This window comes from Accipiter gentilis, chromosome 10 (assembly GCF_929443795.1).
Source record: "Accipiter gentilis chromosome 10, bAccGen1.1, whole genome shotgun sequence".
NCBI classification, from domain to species: domain Eukaryota; kingdom Metazoa; phylum Chordata; class Aves; order Accipitriformes; family Accipitridae; genus Astur; species Astur gentilis.
In genome coordinates, this window is record NC_064889.1 from 20,821,759 (window position 1) to 20,843,146 (window position 21,388).

The 21,388-nt window shown below is 39.1% G+C and overlaps 1 long non-coding RNA gene across 1 annotated transcript in view; it reads left to right on the forward strand.

Annotated features, from left to right (window-relative positions):
- Nucleotides 1-21,388, forward strand: part of LOC126043344 (uncharacterized) — a 37,432-nt gene that overhangs the window by 226 nt on the left and 15,818 nt on the right. The window lies entirely within an intron of this gene.

Here is a 21,388-nt window from a genome sequence, read left to right on the forward strand (position 1 = left end):
ACCAAATCCCATATTTTTCCCTAAATCCAATTTGTTTTTTGAATTCTAAATTTAACATGCTGTGCTTTTACCAGCAAGATTGTAGATGTAAAATCTGTCAGAGGGAAGGTGGGTCTTTTGTGGGATTTTTGAGGGTTGGAGATATTTAATCAGCTCAGGTATTACAAATATTGCATGAGGAGCTTCCAGAAGAGAGTAGAAAGGAGGAAGAGAGGCTGTTGGAGAGGAGTTGCTTAACTGGTTTCCTTAAAGAAAGATACTTTTGTAATTATGAAAGTTAAAATCAGCAGCATGTTGTTAAACAACTTGCATAAAAACATTTATGTGGACGCTGATTCTTCATATAAGCAAGCTGTGCAGGCGTTTATGCCCCGATATCAGCTCAACATATAAGCAAGCGTGCTTTAAGCATGGGCTTAAGTGCTTCATTGAAGACAGAGCTATTAAAAGTATTGAACTTCTAGGTTCTCATGCAACTGTCCTTGTCTGACATCGTGACCCATCTCATGCTTTTCTTGCAGCGCTTTCAGCAAGCTGGCTAGGAACTATCATCTCATGTTGGCATCTTTGGGTGTGATGTAATCCAAGAACAAAAATCTAGATCCAGTTTTACCATGTCATCAATTTTGCTGGCGCTCCGTTGTTCATAAAGCACCAAAATGTAACTCTTGCTTTCAAACTCTTTTGCTGAGTTCAATGCGATAATGAATGTGAAGGGTTTGCATGGAGAAGGCAAAACTTTTTCCTCCCCCCCCTCCTTTTTTTTTCTCCAGGTTCACACCAGATAGGCATTTTTTACAGCCTGAAAGGGGATGTTTTCTTTTGTTAATAGCTTACAATCAGATGAAAGGACTCATCACTCTATTTTAGTGCTCCACCACATGGCGTGTATCTTTTATAAATTACAGGCTGGCGTTGTGTGCACTGGGGGAGAGAAAGGTTGGTTTTCTTGCTGTGAGCCATCCTGCCTAATTGTCGTATGCAAATAAAAGCAATTATAAGGCTTTTAGGGTGAAGGGATGACAGCTGAGTTTGGCAGTTGAGGAGGCCTCACCCACCTTGTTGTCATAGCAACAGGGAGGAAAAGGACAAAATGGTGTGTATACAGTGGAAACATTTATTTTGGTTAAAGAATTAAAAACACATATACCACTGTTATCATGAAACATCAATATGTGTAATGAATGGGTTTGTTTAAAACATTACAGAAATTAAACTGTATTTATTCCTTGGCCCTTTAAATGATCCTTGTCATCTAACTACCAGTTACAAACCATCACTTGTGATTTTATCTGCTACTTTTAAAGTTATGAACAGATCATAACAATCCATTCAATAATTAGGAGATTACAAGTTTCTGTGTTTTAGCATATCTATTCCAATGTTACTAGACCCAGAGCTGCATGAAGGAGAGGGACATTCAGTGGTGTGTCTGTGAAGGGGAAACAGTGAAAAATAATAACCTATTAGCAGTCCATAAAGTTCAATATAAAATATGTTTGTGCTAAAGTGTTAAACAAGTAGAACAAATAGCGTGCTAGTAGCATACAAAATTAAAACGAGTCACAAATGGATATTTTCTATGGCAATTTATTTCACAATTACTCTTGTGGAAGCTTTCATGAATTAAATATGAGTTCTATCTTGAAATTAGGTGTTATAAGGCTAAATTACAAGAGGCAGCCAGTAATTGAGGTGGCTGAAACACGGGGTCTAGTGAACTAATCTCTTGCCGTGTCACGTGGCTGTCCTCTCGCCAATGGGAAACCTCCCCATCACAAAAACAGAGGCAGCTGAGAAAAATTGATTTCTCATCTGAGCCATATTTGATAGCTTTTGAAATCGAAAATTGAAATTAACTAACCTAAGCCCCATCGTAACAAAAGAGCAAATTAAATATGCAACATGGCTTCCTATTGGCAGCAAGAGGGCCTGCCAAGGTAAATTTGTAAATAGAGTTTAAGATGCAATCCTCTCCCCCCCCTTTTCCCTTTCTTTCAGTGTAAAAATATAAGTCTGCAATGGCTTTATAAATTATTTATTAAAAAAAAAAAATCATCAGCTGCAAATGGCCACTGTGGTTAAGGTCTTCCATGGAGAAAATCATTGCATTAGAAGAGCTCATTAAATGAAGCAGAATTAAAATCATCCACAGTCATCCTTGAGCTTGGAATAAACCGTACATGAAGATACTGTTTTCTTCTAAAGAAAAGTTTTATGAATGGAAGTTTACAAAACCAGAAAAAAACCAACCAAACAAAAAAACCCAAACGAAACCAGACCAGTTATTTAGACTTTACAGGTAGCTAGGGCTCAAATACATATTTTTATTCTTTCTTTTCATTAACCCCAAACAATAATGGCATAATGGCTTTTTGAGCTTGGTGGAGTATCCACATGCTTGCCTTTTGTCTTGCTTTTACACATCCTAACACGTTACGAAGGATTCTGACAGTGAATGCTAATGATTCAAAAGGTGCTTCTGCAGAGCTGTGGATTTACAGTGGGATTCCCTGAAATGAAGGCAGCCAACAAAATAAGTGACGCCATGCTCTAAATACTGTTTTCTGTCCTTTTAAGGGGGGGGGGGGGTGGGGGGAGGCTGGGGGGAATAGAAACAAACACAGCCAAGACATCAGCCTTCAGCATTCCTCTTTTATAGGGTTTCTGCTTTTCTCTGCCCAGATTTGCATTGGAAAACAAATTATTTCATTCCAATACTTGAGTAGAAACATGTATAAAGATACAGAGCCAGATCCCTGTCTGCATAAATTAGGCTAGCTTCTTTAACTTCAGAGGATTTATGCTACTCTACATCATCTGAAGATCTATCTCATGAAATTGTTCCACTTTCCTGCCGAGGCTGTTCAGATCTGAACTGTATAAAATCTAGTGACAACTGTAATGGAGGATATTACACTTAGCCTGTCTGTCATCCCAGGGATCTTGTAAAATCATTTTCTGTTCTAATTTATTACTTTTAGTGTCAATCAGCTGCTGACAAGCTGAGTAACATCATTAGGCATTGAGTTCATCTACTCAGCACTTTTTAAATGCAGTTTAAGTAGTTGTCTCATTATGTGTAGTAGGACGGAAAGTCAAGGTTCAAGGAGTTTTCCTTTTTGGCAGAGATATTGTTGAAGTCTGTACTATTATCTTTGAAGGAAAAAAAACCACAAGAAAATAGGTCCTTTTTTTTAAGGATTTGAAAGAATGAAAAGAAGGCAGTAAAATGCAGTAAAACTCACTATAGAAACTTTGGTTCTGATTTCCCACTGCTTTACTTTGTATTTACCTCAGATGCGTGAGTTGAAAGGTGTGAGGATGGAGAGAGGCAGTGATGAATCGGGGATTTTGTATAATGTGGAGCTGATGGCTTCCAGCCATGAACTACTAAGTGGTTGGGGTTCATCTCCTAACTGAGAGCCTGCTATTGCTGTGCAGAGAATATAATGGATGGAAATAAACCATGCACCAATCCTGTAACAGAAAACATTGATTTCACCAGCCCCTGAATAGAGCATGATTTTATTTAACACTATTACACATCAGAAGTAATTCCACAGCGCTGGATGTGGCAAGGTAAGAGTGAAACTAATGCAAATTTGCTTTGAATCATTTTCAGGGTTGTTTTTAAAATAAAAAGCGTGTTTCGAAAATGTCAGGGTAGACAACAAAAACCCTCCAACTTCATCCCCTACTAGAAACCTGAGGGCTTGACTCTGGGCTCGATTCTGAAAAGGGGCCTAATGGCTATTCCTTAGAAGCTCCCTCATCCTTGGCCACTTCCCAGCAGCAGTTCATGTCAGAAGAGAGTGCTCCCATGTCAGTCTCCATGTTTCTGCTCCACTGGAATATGGTTCTTCTGACCATGTCTAGGTAATAAACCATTTTTCATAGGAAGCCCCAAAGCTGCTGAGATGTACTGATTCAAGGACAGGTAAGAGTGGTGGTCCTTTCTGGGAAGCCCCAGTTAATGGGTGTAGCAAGAAGCCAAAGAAAGGAAATAAGGTCCTGGGCTGGGTGATGACCATGTGATTTTTATCTCTGTAACAGGCAGGACATGGCCATTTTCATGACCGTTTCTCATATAGTTCCCTGATGTGTGATTAGAGAGGCAAAGTAATTATTCGATTGCAGTGGCATGGATTTTGCCAAAATTTAGGAGAGGCTAATTGCAGCCTGGAATAACTGGTTAAACTGGTGTAAGATGGTCAGGAGAGGAAAACTTTCCTAGTGTGAATGACTATTTAGGATACTGCTATCTTATTCCCTTACGTTCCAGGGGAAGAAGAGCAAGTATAGTTATGTCATATAGAAATAGCTTAGAGAGATGATACTGCACATTTTCTGGAGGATGCTGAGTGTATGCTCCTTTGGAGTAGTGGGAAATATTTTATAGGTGGTTTACCGTGTTCATGCTGAATTGATGATTTAATCAGAGAAACTGAGACGTAGTTACATTAACTGTGTCTTAGTGTGGCTGAAGCTTTTTCTAAATACATTTTATTTAATTTATAAATAAAAATAAATATGAAAGTTTCCTACCCATTCTATCTGAAACTTTTGGAACACAATTATTCCTAATTAATAATGGATTAGATGTGTGTAGTATGATGTTTCTGTTAAACAGAAGTGAAGAAGGTAGTATGAAAAAGCAAATGCTTTGATAAGCATTCCCAGTTCAAATAAAATTATTATTGGTTTAAAGTCCAGGCCCCCTCCCCTCAATAAACTGCTTTATATGACATTCTGTATACTTTAGATATAGTTACCAAAGCTAGCAGCTTTCATGGTATCCATCCAACAGGATATTGTAATCAGAGTGCCAGTAATTCTGGGAAGCATCAAAAAATGTTTCAGAGGATGTTTAGTCAGAAGAAAAATCACAGCAGAAGCAAATCTGAACCATTCGAGCAAAAGGGAAATTTCCTGCAGAACTGTAGAACAAATTCTACAAATAATTGCACCTACTGGACAAGTTAGATAAGGATGCAGTACACATTTTAAAATAGTAATCTTGAAACTGCATATGTAGCTGTAGAGTGCATATGGGTGCATCTTGCTGTAAGTAGTATCTTTGTGTTACATGTGAATTGCTCATTTTGAGTTTACCTTTAAAGATAATCCTTTTTTTTCTTACTAGATCAATCATTAGAATTAAGAGAATATTAATATATGGCAACAGTTACATTATGAAAGGTTATCACTTTCTGCATCTGGGAGTGTAATTCTCTTAATAGCCACAAATCCTACAGGGACCCCAATATTCAGATCGGTCTAGGTTGTATTGTAAACTCCTAAATTAGGCTTCAAACCAGAATATGTTTAAACGCATTTAATGTGAATAATTTGGCTTATAAATATATATCCAGGTAAGCAAATGAGAATGGGGTGGTGTCAATTTTTCAACTCAGTTGCTTCATAGCTTTGTGCTTTATATAGCAACAAGGCCCTGATTAAGCACTTAAGCATGTGCTTAAGGTTAAGCATGTGATTAAGTGCTTTGCTGACCTAGGGCTTAAGTACCCTGTAAAGCATTGGAAAAATGAATAAATCAAATTTAGGTCAAATCCAGCCCTGTGCTACATACCTATGGTAATAGCAAAGCAGAAGGTAGGAAGCTTTGCTTTCGGAGGCTCGAAACAGCAGGGCAGGATTACAGCCTGACATTCAGGGAGCGCTGGGGAGGGGGAGCAAGCGACTGTGACAGCCCCTGCTCTGGGAGGGCACAGTCTGCCAGCCAGAGGCCTCAGCCAGGTCCTCAGCTGGCTGTCACAGGCTTCAGTCTGCAGCAAGCAGGAGCCTGTGGCGAGAGCTGCTGCTTTTCAAAGAGCAGAGTTTATACGGGTGCTGGGTGGTGTGGCCGCATGGCTTGCCCCAGTGGCATGGCCCTTGTCCTGCAAGGATGCTCAGTCCTCCTCTGTCTGCTCCATTTTCCTCCTCACCTTATACCCTGGGAGGGAAGCGCTACAGGAGTTGGCCTTTCCTTCAGGGATAAGCACAGGGGACATCTTGCATAGCCTTGTGCGGAATTTGGATCTGCAGTTTAGACGTTGGTGTTGGAAGCTCCCCTGTGTGGATCCCTGCCCATGGGACAGGCAGGGATCCACCTGCCACAGGGATGTACCAAACTGAGCTGCTTTCATGTCTGCTTGCAGCAAAGGTTGTGCTTAGGTGGCTAATGGTGAGAAATGGAAACATTTGGGAAACGAACCGTACTGATGGACAAGGGACAGACATTTAAAAAAAAGGAAGGTGTTTTCTGTGGATGAGTGTTCCCAGAAGTATTGAATATTGTTCTGACGCTGCCTAGACTGCTGTGATCTGGAAGCTGGCACTGAAAACTTTAATGAAAGAAAGGTTGTTTTTTTTTGGTTTCGGTTGGTTTTTTTGTTTGGGTTGGTTTTTGGGTTTTTTTTGTGTGTGTGTGTGCGTGTGTGTGTGTATGTGTGTGTGTGTCTGTTATTTCCTTGGTCAAAACCAGACACTGCAGAGATGTGCTTAAAAAAAATTGTGATTCCCACAAAATGTGCTTTGGTAGTTATATCATTCACTCTGCTGGAGAAGGATAAAGCAAAGAGTGATCTATAAAGGACCACAAAGATGAGGATAAGATGGAGTTTCAAGGGACATAGATCAAATATGCATCCTTAGAGGGGAAAGAAATATAATCTAAAAAAATGCATAGGGTTCCTACTAAGAGTGGTATTGTACCACTTGAAACCTTTTCATTCTTTTTCCTTTCTTATTCCCCTCTAAATCCTGGCTTCTCTCTGGAAAGGGGGGAAAAGAAAAAGTCTTTCAAACTCATGAACTTCTGCGTACTGGGAAAGAGGAACACATCATGTGCTGTCACTCCAGACTTATCCTCTACAGTACCACCTACAGTGGAAGTCTAGCTGCAGGCTAGAGTTATACAATATCACAGAGAGATTAAGCATTACATTTATTGTGGTTGCTGGAAGGCAATATTATTGCTGTTTCAGTGGAGAGATTTATAGCAATACTTAATGAATGCTACTAGTTTTGTTATCAGTTGGTAACCATACACGTTGTGCATGTGGAAATATTACATTAAGTCTCTACAAAAACCTTGGAAAAGTTGGATACTAGTGTTTGTGGCAAATTTGGTAGCATAATGAGACTATGTTAGTATAATGGCATGGTATTGTTAGGTTGGGCATATGCTGTTGGACAGAATACGGGCAAAATTAGCCTTATCGGTTTTAGGTATTTTCCAAATGAAGAAATTCTTTGTGATCTATCCTTAGGAATGTGCAGATTGTTACAGTTATCAGTCTGTCTATTTATGAAAATATCATAGGTCAGAAACAGTTCAGAGACTAAATGCAAATTAAAAAAATACAAAGCTTTTAATGATATTTTCCATTTTAGCTCTATTTGAATCACAGCTATATGTGAGTCATCAGCAAGATAGGAACTATTAAGATGGATCAGAAAGATGTGAAACTTAGGAGTTCCTGGAAAAAAAATATTCAAGTTTTTTTGTAATCATGCTGGTCTACTCCCAGTTTTAATGTAGTAGACAACCCTAATGAGAAATTGAAAGGTAGCAGTCAGTGCAGACAATTGACTTTTCCCCAGAATCTTTACTAAGAAGCACTAAAGGCTGCTCAGCCTAGAAAAACTGCAAGAAAAATCTTATCTGAATTCTTTTAGATATAACATTTATTCTGTGCTCTGACCTGGTGCATTAATATTACATTATCATGCATAGATAGCTGTATGGTAAATGTATATTTGTACATTGAGCTGAAGTGAAATTTTCATTAACGCTCATCACAGGCAAATTATTAGGCTTAGAAGCAGCTCTTTATGTTGCAGTGCAACATATCTAAGTTCGTGACTGGTATCAAGAGTCATTCACTTGAATGCTTGTAGGTGCAGCTTTTTTTCCTTCAGGAAGGGAGATTTATTACAAGATCCTGCTATTGAAACCTCAGTCAAGATTAGGTGTAAAGACAACAGAGCACAGAATAGGTAAATAGCATCTGTGGTACTCGCCATCAAAGGATGTGATAGAGTATTCTCAGATGGAACAGACAGGTCTGATATTGCATATTAGCGGAGTTAAAGCGTATGAATATTTTCAATACCTCATGCCTCTGCGATGATGGAGAGAAGGCAGAAGCTTTGGGCTTGGATGTTTTAGATAATTAAGAGCAACAAAAGATTATGTTGGAAGCAGATTTGCTGCAGATAGTAGATGCTTGCTAGAGAAATGGGATATCTAGTATAGTGGTCTGATGGCCCTTTTTATTTTCTTTTTTTAAAAGGAAAGAGCACTTCTATTTTCTAACTGCATTGTAGGGTACATAATCAGACTCATAGAAAGTAATGAAATGACTTTTCTTCCTCTAATAATATTCTGTTCAAGAATTTATCAGAATTTTGCAACAGTACTTGCAGTCTGAGATAAATGTTACATAGGTATATTCTAAAATTTGGATACCTACTGTATCAGGGAATTATTAAAGAGAATTTGCGTATGTGAATTTGACTAGTGTTGAATAAAAGCATCTCATTTGTTTGAACTTCCATCCCCTTTTTCTAAATAGTAGTGAAGTGGTGATTAAAAAGGGTTAATTATATATTATTTTAAAGTGTACATTTTTTCTTAATTTTAAAATTAATTTTCTGATGTGTGTGCTTTACTTTTTCTGTCTGCAGTTTATTGCATAAACTCTCTGCTCTGACCTTTGCAGGGCAAAAGACTGGGGCTAGATGGTGGAGGCATCTGAGAATGGGGATTATAAAACTACTTCCATAAATTTTTTACTTACCTCTCTCTGCATTTTATTTCCTTTCTTGGCAACTCTTCATAGCTATATCCCAGAGCAATGTTTCCTAGCTCTGATTTGTAGACCTTTATCCATCTGTGGGGCCATGCTATGCAGTTGTTGCACAACTTGTACAGGTCCCCAGGCATAATGTGATCTCACTAGGTGAAAGCACTAGTGCCTCTCTCCAGGTAGAGGACTCGGGGCACAAAAGACATCCTGTAGATTAGGAAAAGTCCTGCTTTTGCCAAAACCTGCACAGAATGCTCCAAGAAATGTTGAGGACTGGAAGTTATCCACTGGGCAAAGACATGGAAACACAGTATAGAATCAAACATGATGATCTTCTGTTTGCTTTCAAATAAAACAGTGAAAATAAACTAAAATCCCAAACTAAAATTCTGCAGGGTCTTCTGCACCTATAGATGACTGCAAAGTCTCCTGTGCCGTATGGAGCATAGCAGACAGCTGAAGTAGTTTTGCTCTGCGGTGTACCCTCAAGCTAGTACAAGCTAAGATGCTTCATAGAGGTCTGTGCAAGGTCTGCACGCAGTCTGAGTGACGAAGGCCATGATATCACACACCTGTTGGTAACTACCATCACTCATAGCTACTCCACCTTGAACTATATTGCAGACCTGCCCTTGGAGGAGTTCATGTGAGTGGCCGTTATTACTCTATTAATGTACGCATTGCCAAATGTTTTCCTGATAAAAAAAATCTCAGAAAACGCCATCACGCCCTTAGATATAATTTTTAAGTTAAGAATATGTAGTCTAGCTTTTTACATGATTAGCTGTTTATGCACAGATAGGAAATTTTTATATAGTTTAGAAATAAATTGATATTGGACAAGGTACTTTTTAACATTTCACACCATCTATATATAGCAAATCCAGAGACATCTTTTAGTGTTTAATTAATAAAGATGCAAATTGTTTGTCTACATAATAAAATATTTAAGGTCAGAATTCATCTTTTTAATTAAAATTTTCCCAAGGCAAGTAAGATTACTGCAGCATGGAGAGATTTGCTGATACTTGTGCAATGTGTTTTTATAATGCTGATGGTGACTGACAAAGTCAGTTATGTGCTACTCTTGAGTTGTCTGTTATTAATATTTTTGTATCAGTGATGAGAAGAGCAGCGGTAACTATTGCAGTTGTTGAGCCACAATAAATAGCAGCAAATGCATTCTAACCTCTGACTCTGTGACAAACAGCATGGGTACTATCTGCAGCTCTGGTTTTAATTTCAATGACATCAAAGCTTCAGAAAATAACTCTGGTACCATGGCTCAGATAAAATAAAATGCTTACACAGAGACATAAATTACCATGGGAATAAAAAGACTACACCAAAATTACATAGTTTCATAATGCTTTTAAATCAAAGTCTAGAGCACAGTGAGCACAGCTCACAAATTGTAACAGTCGCACTACTTGCTGAGTGGCTTTTTTGGCACTAACTAACCTAACAGGTTTCTTCAAGAAGTGGTACTTGATGGCATATACTCAGTTTGTGTGGGGAAATTCAGAGGGACTACACTCCCTTTTCATGAAAATTAATTCCCAGCACACATTAGAAAATGTATTTTCACAGTTCTGACTGCAGCATTGCAGTGCATGAACACGTGTTCCTGTAAATACGATACTTTGTTGGAGTTTCATTGTCGCTGAACTCATTGAATTTGAAGCTGCATGTAATTACTTTAAGGCATAGTAAATCCTGCTCACCTTACTAGTGATGGCACTCCAAGAGCTACTGTATTTGCAGTCAGAAGCCAAGAGAACATTGCAACAAGCTGCAAAGTCCTGGGCAAAGCATTTTGCAGGAGGAGGCACTCATCCTAGATCAATTCTAGTTTGGGTCTTTACTAGATGGTGTAGACTAGATGACCACATAAATCCTCCTGAACTCACCTATGGAAACTGTGTTTTTAATTCTTCCCTAAGCCCTGCCTAGGTATTCTTGCTGCAGCAGCATACATAATTGTCTTTGCTGGAGTTATTAATACTCTTATCTGTAAGTTCCCCACCCCTTATTCCTTATTCTCACCACAGTTTATTGGAGTTTTTTGTCTAGTCAAGGGGGCTTGACAAGCTGGACTGGCTATAAATAAGAAATCCAGGTCTGATTCTCTTTGAGTGATGGAGAAACGGGCTACATCACTGGAATTGTGAATAGATTTCCACTACCTTCCCATGATTCTCCCTGTGCCTAGAAAGGCAGAATTCTTCTACAGATCTCTTGGGGAAAAGACCCTAGAGACTTACAGTAGCTCTAAGAAGCCCCCAGAAGTTCTGCTGACATGCATGGAAAGTCAGTGCAAGGATAGAGGCAGTAATTTGGATACACCCACAGTGTTTTCACTTCTGGGATTGACTATATATTGGCGTTCAGACCAAGCACTGATCACCAAGATGGTTACTACAGTTCAGACCATACTTTTCCATGCATTGAGGGAAAGAGGAAGAAAAAAAAACCCTTCTGACTATATTAGTCTGTATTAATACATAATGATGAATGTTAATGAACCATGTTGCCCTCTAATGAAATCACTTCTTCATTACTGCAAAAGGAATTGGGCTGCTTCCACTCTGCTACATATTCCATTTGTGGTACCTGTAGTCATGGTTCAGTGTGGCTTCCCATGAGAGTATAAAATTTCAGCACAGTTCTTTATTATCTTTAAATCCCACTGACACACAAGTAAGCTATTAGCCTATTATTGTTATTATTTGTGCGCTTGTTAATTACCCACTTAAGTTTTCAGTACATCATTTTGTAAACTTCCATGTAAAATTCCTTAGTCAAAACAAGTTGGAGTTTATTGATGCTGCAGTCTCAAGTTGAGCTACTTGAAGTTCTAAGAATCCAGTGGCTCAAGAGATTTTCATTACTGTGGTCAGAAGCAGCTCTATCTCATAGCAGGCAATCTCATACTAGAGGATTTTAAATGCCTAATAGCTGTAGGCTACATAGAAATCAGTTTTCTGTCCAAGTCATAAAAATAGTACGGGTTGCCAGATACACTTAAAAGGAAGTGATCAGTGAACCTGATTTTTCAGTCTTAGGAGGTTCTTTGGCAGGTTTTCAGTGCAACTTCCATAGACTGAGTCTTTACACAGAGGAACAAAAACCTAATGTATTTAAGTTCATCTTGTGGACTACTTTCAAGAAGTAAGGAGTTCTGGTACCTTTTTTTTATCTCAGGGGGGAAAAAATGTCTTTCATCTGATCTTTTTTTTCCTTCAAAAAATGTGTTCAAGAGAAGAATAGGGAAGGACAAAAGAGGAAAAAACCCAATAATCTGGCATTCTTCAGTGAAAGAAGAGAATCCTGTTTTGACCACTGCACCTGAAACAAAGTTCCCACTCAAAACACTGGGAAAAATGGACATTTACTTTTATTTTGGACTATAGAAAAAATCAGTTTCCAATGGAAAGTTGTTAAATGCATTCACCTTTGGAAAAATACCTGTCAGAAAAGTCGGGGGCGGGGGGGGGGGGGGGCGGCGGGGAAGGCAACAGCCCATATCACTTCAGATTTTTGTCTAGAGCCTGAGATACAGGTGGGTTTTAGAAAGCACGGGTCATGTGCAGGAGCATATGAAAGCTCACCTTTGCACTCCTGTAATCTTAAAAAAGTCTCTTGTGCCAAGCTGGAAGATGGCTCTAACTTCTACCAACATCAAATAGCACCTGGACCATTCTGTCTATGCCTGCTGTTCCCCACAGGCCATCTGTGATCTGCATACCACCCTTCACAATTATTGATACAGTGAGTAATTACTTCTGATGTTAGATATAGCTCCAACTTTCCATTAAAAAGAAAAGACACAGATGAGGTATCCTCTCTGGAATTCTTAGTGCCAGAAGTAGAAATAACCTGGTGGGTCAAAGGGTGTCCAGGTTGACACATGCTGTATTCAGTCAAGAGACTTGTCCTTACTTCAGGCTCAGGACACCTTTTGTAAGAGTGCTTTTGATCTAAAAGGCTAATGAAAAGAACCTGAGCGATACGCATCCTATGTTGTTCGTAACTTTGTGCCATGCTAATCAGCAGAATATACCCTTCCAACAAATGAGGAAAAATCATATCTTTGTCTTTCCTAAGTAGAAATTGCTGACTTCCTATTAATTTTCTTTCATAAGCCTGATGGTTGTGTAGAAATGTTTTATGTAAATACGTTTTACTGTTTTCCCTTGATTATGTATAACGCTGACTATGCCTCTTGCTGTGTACTGGAGTAGGTCTTTAAGCCTATGCTGAGCTCTTGCTTTATCGTGTGAGACACTACAGAGGACTCCAGGCGTTAAATCCATCTAAAGTATGTGACCCGTGCTGTCCAGAGATTTCAAACTTTACAATTAATTTCTTTTTCACAAGTGAGTGCCATAGGGGAGAACTGTTACTCCCAGTTCACGTTTTGGAAGGTGAAGCCCGGAGACTGTATTTACACTGCTGTGCAGCAGCAACCTGTAGATAAGGGAAAGACAAAAGTCTGTCTCTAATGGTTAGTTTTTGGAGTTTCCTTACAGCTATTTATGGGACAGTTTCTGGCTCTTTGTGGCTGCACCAGCAGTTTCCCTCTAGTTTGCTTGCCCTGATAGTGATGTTATGGTCAACAAAACGCGCAAGGCTGCTATCGTGAAATTTCCTGACACGGTCTACCACGAAGATATATGGGATTTCATATTAGGCTCTATGAAATCCCGCTGACATGTCGGAAAGGGAAAACCTTGCCAGAAAAAGAAACTAAACATGAGGTGGTAGAGCTCATGTCCACCTTCACTCTTGAGGTCCATCAGCTCAGGTTACAGAAGTTTTTGTCAAAGAGACTAAGTGATTCACAGAACTGAAGGCTGGTAGAAGAAAGCATTTGAACCTCAGTCTCCCAGGTTTCAGACTTGGGCATAATAAGAGCATAATAATACTTATACCCAGTAAAACTTGGTTGAATCCTATGGATTTACACCAATATGAGCAGGGCAACAAAGAAACAGGTAGGATATTCTATGAAGTCTGAGTCTAATCTACTTTTTAAATGGTTGCAGAATATAGTTACAGGTTCTAAAGAAAAACTATAGAGCTGCAGTGTTTTGGTCAGGGTATGTTTTTGTTTGCTTAGATTTTGGCACAAGGCTAACCTTAAGAAATCGTCATACTTTTGTCAGGTCAAATGTTTAAGGAAGGAGAGCCTGGATCTGCTGTTCCAGGACAAAATCAGTCCTGTTCCTTAGCACCCAGAACCAAGGGGTGGAAGGAGGTCATATAGTTTGGTTTTTACTCCTTTAATTGACGATACAATCCATGCTGAAGACTAACCTGGGGATATTGCATGTAACAAACGAGCATGTGCAACAGTGATTACAGGTATGCAAGCTGATGGTGAAATTTTGAATGTGTGATTGGTAATCTGAAAATGTAAAACAATTACACGTAGCCCTTTCTACTCAACTACACACCTCATTTCTTGGTCTTACGCTGACTCCAAAGGCAGAATTCATTATCTGATTGGTCAAAGTGCTGCTCTGGGCCCATTGATTACTTAACAGAATAGAGATGAGTTAAAAGGAGGATGAGGGGCCATTTCAATATGGGTTGGGTTTCTATTATTTTAAAATTTAAATAAGAGTCTGAATCACCATAATATAAAGAGGTGAAAATCAAACAACTATGGTTCATTCCTGTGCTTTGATTTTTATACCCATGCATGTTTAAAAAAAAATAAAAATAGAAAACCAAACATGTGTGCTGCCTTTTAATAAAGATCATATTAAAAATTCAATAAATAGCAATATCTCTGATCTCTTAACAAAAGCGTCTGGTGTACAGGAAATTAAATGAAAAAAAACTTGTTAATCCTTTTTGATTTCTGTACATGGTAGCTGGAAGCAGAATTCTTTAACTTGCAGGATTCTCTTTTTGTCCTCCCTCTTTTACATTTCTTCTCCTTTTTCTTTTTTTTTTAATCTTCTCCAGCACAAACGTTGTCTGGGTAACCTCAGTGTAAATGCTGTCTGTTTCTCTGATACATTTAAAAATAAATAATAAAAGAATAATAATAATAATAGTAAAAAAAGAAAAAAGCCATTGTGTCATTGTCTCATCCCTGTGGCCTTGCTGTGAGGGATCTGTCTCGAACCAGGTGATAACCTGATAGACTTTATCTTGTCTTTTCTGGGCCTCCCTGAAGCCTGCCAACACTTCGGCTGGCTGTTAGGCATTTTAAATATCCCCCATGAGCCCTAACCTTACCCCTTTTCTCTTCTTGTCAGCTGGAATGTCTCAGAGCTGTCAGAGGCTTGTTGCTTATTGATGTTTCCGTGTGTTTTATGTCTTTTCTGAGATATGACAGCCCCTGACACAGTGCTGATTTCAATCAGCCGGCTTCTGGAGAGGCCTAAGATTTTGTCCTCGCGTGGTCCCAGCCGCCAGCGTACTTCAGAGGCCTCCATCTAATGAAAATGTTTCAGTAGGCTGAATAAAGGCCCGCTGCTCAACAAACAACAGTTGATGAATTCACAAGACAAAAAAGAAAAAAAAAAAGAAAAAAAAAAGAAAAAAAAAGAGGAGGAAACCCTCCCCCCCCCCCCCCCCCAACCCTTGCCTTTGTTATAAGAAAAGCAAGAAGAGAGAGTGACCTCCTGAGCCAAAGGTTTTGACACTGAATCAAATCCCTTTAGGCCTGAACTGGCAGGCTGGGCCTGGCTTTAGATTGCTTTATCACATCTTAGAGCGACGCTTGTATGTACCTCAGGATGCCCTACGTGTAAAGAGTGGATATTTTACCCCCGTTGCTTATTAAGTCAAGTCTCGGTGTCTGGTAGAAAATGAAGGTCTGTCTCACAGAGCGCTGAGAGGGGAGGAAACGCATCCTTACTAAAAACAGGGAGTGAAATTATTTGCATGGAGAAACCTCTTTGAACGAAAATGGGTTGTGGACTTTGCTTGAAGTCAATGTGAGAGAATAGATATTTTTGTTCACAATCAGCTGAAAAAGGGAACAAGCTTTGGGGCTATGCAGTGCATTTGTTTTGCGGGTTTTGATCAGGTCTTTTAATTTCTGTCAAGTGTCAGGGTGCTAACAGAGCTGCATGACCACGCCGGATGTGTCCCTGGCAGAGTCGGGTGCTGAGCCACTGTTTGTGCTGTCTCTATCACCCAGCCTTGGGTACCGACACTGCTTCTCATGGCTCCTTTCAGCATTTCAGATGGGGGAAAAGCAAAGGCAACAGCCATCCTTCATCTCCACCTGGGGACTGCATGGAGGAGAAGCCTCTTGTAGGGTTATCTTGCACCCTCTCAGGAGCCCCCTTCCCTCTCGAGGCGTTATCTGAAGCCACATCGATTCCCTAATCCCCTGATTTCAGCTGAAATTGCACTACTGTGAGGCATCATTATTATCCAGGCTCTGATGCATATGTCAGGGATCAGCCTTTACCATGCTAGGTACTGCACAAGCATAGCAGGAAAACACAGCAGCTGCAGTAACACCTTGAATTGCCAATACCGATACCGTGGTCTTTTCCTTCAGGATGCACAGCTCATATTATGAACTTTATCTATGTGGAGTAGTCCGCTGATTTTTTTAGAGGGATTGTACCTGTCTGAGCCTGGGCTGTGGGATTAAGTTTGTCAGCAACAGTGAGATTTGTCAAGGTTCATGTTTACTGTTTTATTTACATGAGCTTGGTCCATTTTTTCTCTGTTTATTTTTGCACAGATGAAAAACAATCTCTCCCTGTTCTCTAACTAACTAAATAAACACAGCCCACCCCACTTTTGAACAACATCAGTGAAATCCATATCTGCAGTGACTCAGATGCTTTTGTTAATAACAGTGAGAGCTCTCGGTGTAGCCTGATTCTGTCCTTCAGATGGGAGACTTTAATCCTGAGTCTTATTTTTTCACAGCATTCAGCTACTGGTTTTTGAGCAACAAATTACATCCATGCCTCCAAGCCAAACAAGGAGTGAAAATTTCTATTTAAAAGAATGTGGAAATAATACTGTCCATCTACCTACAGTACAATTCCATTTTTAAAGTGCTTTGATATTTTTAACAATATTAATATAATAACAGCAGCATGTGCCTATTGGGTTAGTCTGTATTTTATAACTTGGTATCCAATTTCTCCCTTGTTTCCTGCAGGACTGTCACTATTAATTTCTAGTCCCATTTTTTCCGTCAGTGTGAACATTGTCATTGGACTATTGTTTGTAAGTGATAAGCAGCCCCTAGTATTATTATTATTTCACTCCTGCTTGTTGAGCAACAACAATCTACCAAAAATATTAAAAAATTTGGTGGAAGTTTAACTCTCTCTTCACCAGATGTTTCCCATTTCTTCAACTCAAAGGAACATACTTGCTACTGTATTATCCAAGAATAAAAAAATAGGAAACTAGTAGAAAGGCAATCTGTCAAAGGGAAAAAAAAAAATACCTCATGGGGTAAAGAATGCCTTCACAGTATGGCTTTAAGGTTTTAATTTATATTGGTCCTGACTCATGACACAGCCAGAGCAAGCCTGGGCCTGGGAGTCAGGTCTCCCAGTGACCCTTGCATAGACTGGTTGAGAGAGAGATGTCAGCTGAAAACTCCCAGGGATCATGGGGCTGCCAAGCACTTTGAAAATGACTGCCAATTTGGCCTAGTCTCAGCTGAACACATGCCCAAGAGGGAGGGAATGCCAGTAATAAAGCAGTTTAGAGAGGAAAGATACTGCTTTCGAGCTCCCAAACCTTTCCAGCCTTTTTATATGACAATACTGTTTGCTTATATGTATGCTCTCATAAAGATACACGCCTGCATGTGCACTCACTCCTTTCAAAACCAGGAACAGTCTGCCAAGTAATGCATGAGGTTGATGCCCTCTTCTATGTTCACTATGCAGCCAACCAACCCCTCTTTCATTTCAGAAGATATTAACAATAAAAGTGAATGAATTCCAAAACTTATAAAAAGACAAACTCGAGACCCTACAGACAGTTAAGGAGCAGAACAGGTGAATACCAGAGATGACATGAGGTTCCCCTCCTAGTAAATAAAGGTAAAAAACATTCTGATTCTTTTAATGATGGGAGATAGTGTAAAACTACAAAAAGATACAACGTCGTTGATATCTAAAGTTTCTCCAGATTCAGGTAAGCGAAAGTAAAGATCTCCAGGGTTTTTTTTGCTCTTGCCTATAAGACTTCCAAAAACTGACCAGATGCTGTGTTCCTGTTAATGTGAGTTGTTGTAAAGGAAACCCAATTTTAAATTTGATTGTCCTGAAATCAGTTTTTCTTCTGTTTTATTATATTCCATTATGATGTTTCAAGGTTAAGAAAGGACACCCCCCCCCCCCCCCCCCCAAATTTTACTGGATCAGCTCAAATAAGAGTGACTTTGCAGTTCCTTCAAGCTTATTGCTGTTTCTTTTACTCATCTAAGTAGTGTCACTGGAGTAAATGATATTACTCATTTGAGTAAAGGCTGCAAGATGAGACCTAACATGAAGATGTTGGAAAGAGAATAGGGGGAAGAATGGGGAAAAAACCCAGCTGTATTAATCAATGTCCCAGAACACTGCATGAGGCGTGCCAGAAGTAAGAACTATTTGGTGCACGTAACACAACAGTTAAGAATACCTAGATGAAAAAAACCCAACAAACAAAACACCACTTGGCAAGTGCATTCATCTGCTGCAGCATCTGCCTCCAATATGCTTTATGCTTGCATAGATATGTTTGGGAACTGAAAGGTAACAAGAATTTATCAAAGGACTAGCAAGCGCTGATGTTACCGTTCACAACTGTTACAAATATAAATTGTCATAATCATATTACTTGTTCCTCAGTTTAATTTTTGCCAGGATGTCTTTTGTCTGAAATGCCAAAATGTAATCTAGGATTGGATACATGCTGATACAGCTAAAATATTTTGCATTAGTCACCGTGTAAAATGGTTCCAGAAATATTCTTTGGTATTTCTGACTGTAGTTGAATACAATAGTAACAAAGATAACAATACCTCCACTGCTTCTTTCATTCCATTAAAAAGCTATAGTTTCTCTCATGGAAGCTTTTTTGAAAAATACCAGTAAGGAGGATGGCTTCAATGTAGGTGACTCATGACCTATGCAACAGTCCCACAGTCACAGTATGTACATGCAATTAGTACTCAGGTAATTTCAAAGATGTATTCAGACTGGTATAGAGCAGAGTGGTATCCAGTGAAAAACAAATATGTGGTTGTCTTCAGTGAACCATGTTTGTGTTTGAAGAGTTTTGCAGTTACAAGTCTCTCATGAAAAGAAGTCTTTCTACAAATTTACATCTTGCAGTAGCACAAAGACTTTCTTCACATTTTAGAGCTGGAAGGAGTTGTGATGGCATCTCCAAAGGCTTGTGCTTATCATAGTTTTGAGCACCAAAGGGGCTGAGGGCTAGTTATCTGCCACGAGGAGTCAACACAATAGCAACTCTGCTATGCCAAACACCAGAGTGGGTCAGTGAGACACCTGGGATCTCCTGGTAGCACTTCTGCTGAAGAGTGCCTGTGTCTGTTTGCAGAACTTGTCATTCAGTCTTAAAGTATATGCCACATGCGTATGCTGCAGTCTTCAAAACCCCATAGGGCTTGTTCTGCTTTTGTTTATATAGTTGTACAATAGAAAAATAGGAAATGCATAGGTGTAAAAACTAACCTTGGTTAAATGACTGTCTTGCATGAGGTTAAGCACCATCAATAACTTGAATGGAAAATTAAATCCAGAGTTTTGCAGTCCACAGGTCTGGGAAGCTGAGCCTTGTATAGACCACTGATGGGAGGAGGATCTTCTAAAATGAAAGGAGAAAGTATTAGCATGTAAGAAATCATTGATCACGTATTCCTATATATGTGATTTTTTATTTTTTTTCTAGACAACTAAACCTCAGATGAAAAACTTTTTCTGCTGTTCTTGAGTCCCTCTAGACTATTCCTAAAATAACTTGAAGTAAAATTTATCAGAGTCAAATGGACATAGCAGATATACACAATTGTATATGGATTGCTTTCTCAGTAGAGAGTTCTTGGTAATCTCTACAAGTAAAGTTTCAGTTTAGAGTATGAACAGCAAGAAGGATGCCAGAGGCCAGTAAAATAGATATGACGAGTGGATCCCTTCCCCTCCTACATGTTTATTTCAACAATATTCTGCCCCAAAAGGAAATGTAGGGCACAGGTATTAACTCATGTTATTTGGAAACACAAAACATTAAGTAGTTGTGAGGCATTTCTCTGACTCCATATCACCGGTGCATCTTTGGGAAGCAGTTTTCATTGAGCAGCTGACCATGTCCATGGGCAGATGAGCAGGTGGCGCCTACAAACCTGAGTTAGTTTCCCAAACATCTGGCTCCTAGCTCCTTTCAGGACTGAGCTTTGCAAAACAAGAGCCCTGGTCTTGCTCTGAGATGCGTGTGGGTAGGTTCCTTGGTGAGCTTCAGCAGGACTACATGTGCCTGAATTCTTTGCAGGATGGGGATGCTGAAATAGTAAGGGCCATAATTTATGGGCTTTCAAACAGAGGCTGGTCTTCAAACCTCTCTCTAAACTAAAATACTTGTAAATTTTTTTTTTTTTGTATTTTTCTGCAATTTTTGGACTATTTGTTGCTTCATATCTGAAACCTTCTCCCCTCCCCATATAGTGCAAGAAATATCTCTTTGCTGTTTTTGAGGAATCTGAGATGCTTTTACTTGATGGAAAGACAAAATGCAACTGTGAAAAGATTTTGAAATTTTGGGAATGGTATTTAAGGCAATGGGAATGTTTTGCAGATTTCTGTTTTGCTTTGTGAATTTAGCACAACCTGAAAACAATTCTACATAATACATAAAGCTTGAAATATCTGTCTTCCCCTCTAGATATCAACACAATAACGTTCGTAGAAAAAAAAACCAAGATAAAACCCTAGTTGATATATCACGTCTATTAAAGTGAAATACTGTAATGGAAATCAACACAACTCCAGATCTGGCACTAGGTTTTCCTCTTTAACACAGATCATCATGAAGTTTGGACAAGTGAAACGTTATGTAGTTGTGGCTTTTCCATGTCAAGAACACATATCAGTTCCTTTATACTGCTTTATTTTGAATGCAAGGTTTTCTGAATTATTTCTTCTCTTGGGTTTGGGCCTTCATCCAAGAGACTTCAGGCCAAATCTGTCTTTGCTATGACTCAATTTACTTCATTTTGCATGCACTGGGGAAAGTTTAAACCTCAGGTGGCAAAATACTGAAGTATGAAACCCTGAAACAGAATCCGGTATGAAGAAAACAAATGGACATTCTACTGCCCTTTGCTCACTGGGACTTTCTAGTGGAGGTAAGAAGCCACAGTTTAGTTCAACTCTGCATGATAAATCACATATGCATTTGATAATCATGCTACTTTTAATTGTATGTCCTACAGTGTTAGTAAGTTATCTTACAGAGTTGGCACCTGCCAAATGGAGTTGATTTCTTGGAAGAAGAACAAAAGATGAGTAAGAACAAATGAAAACAAAGTTTACCTACTTTATATTTTTTTTCAGTGACAC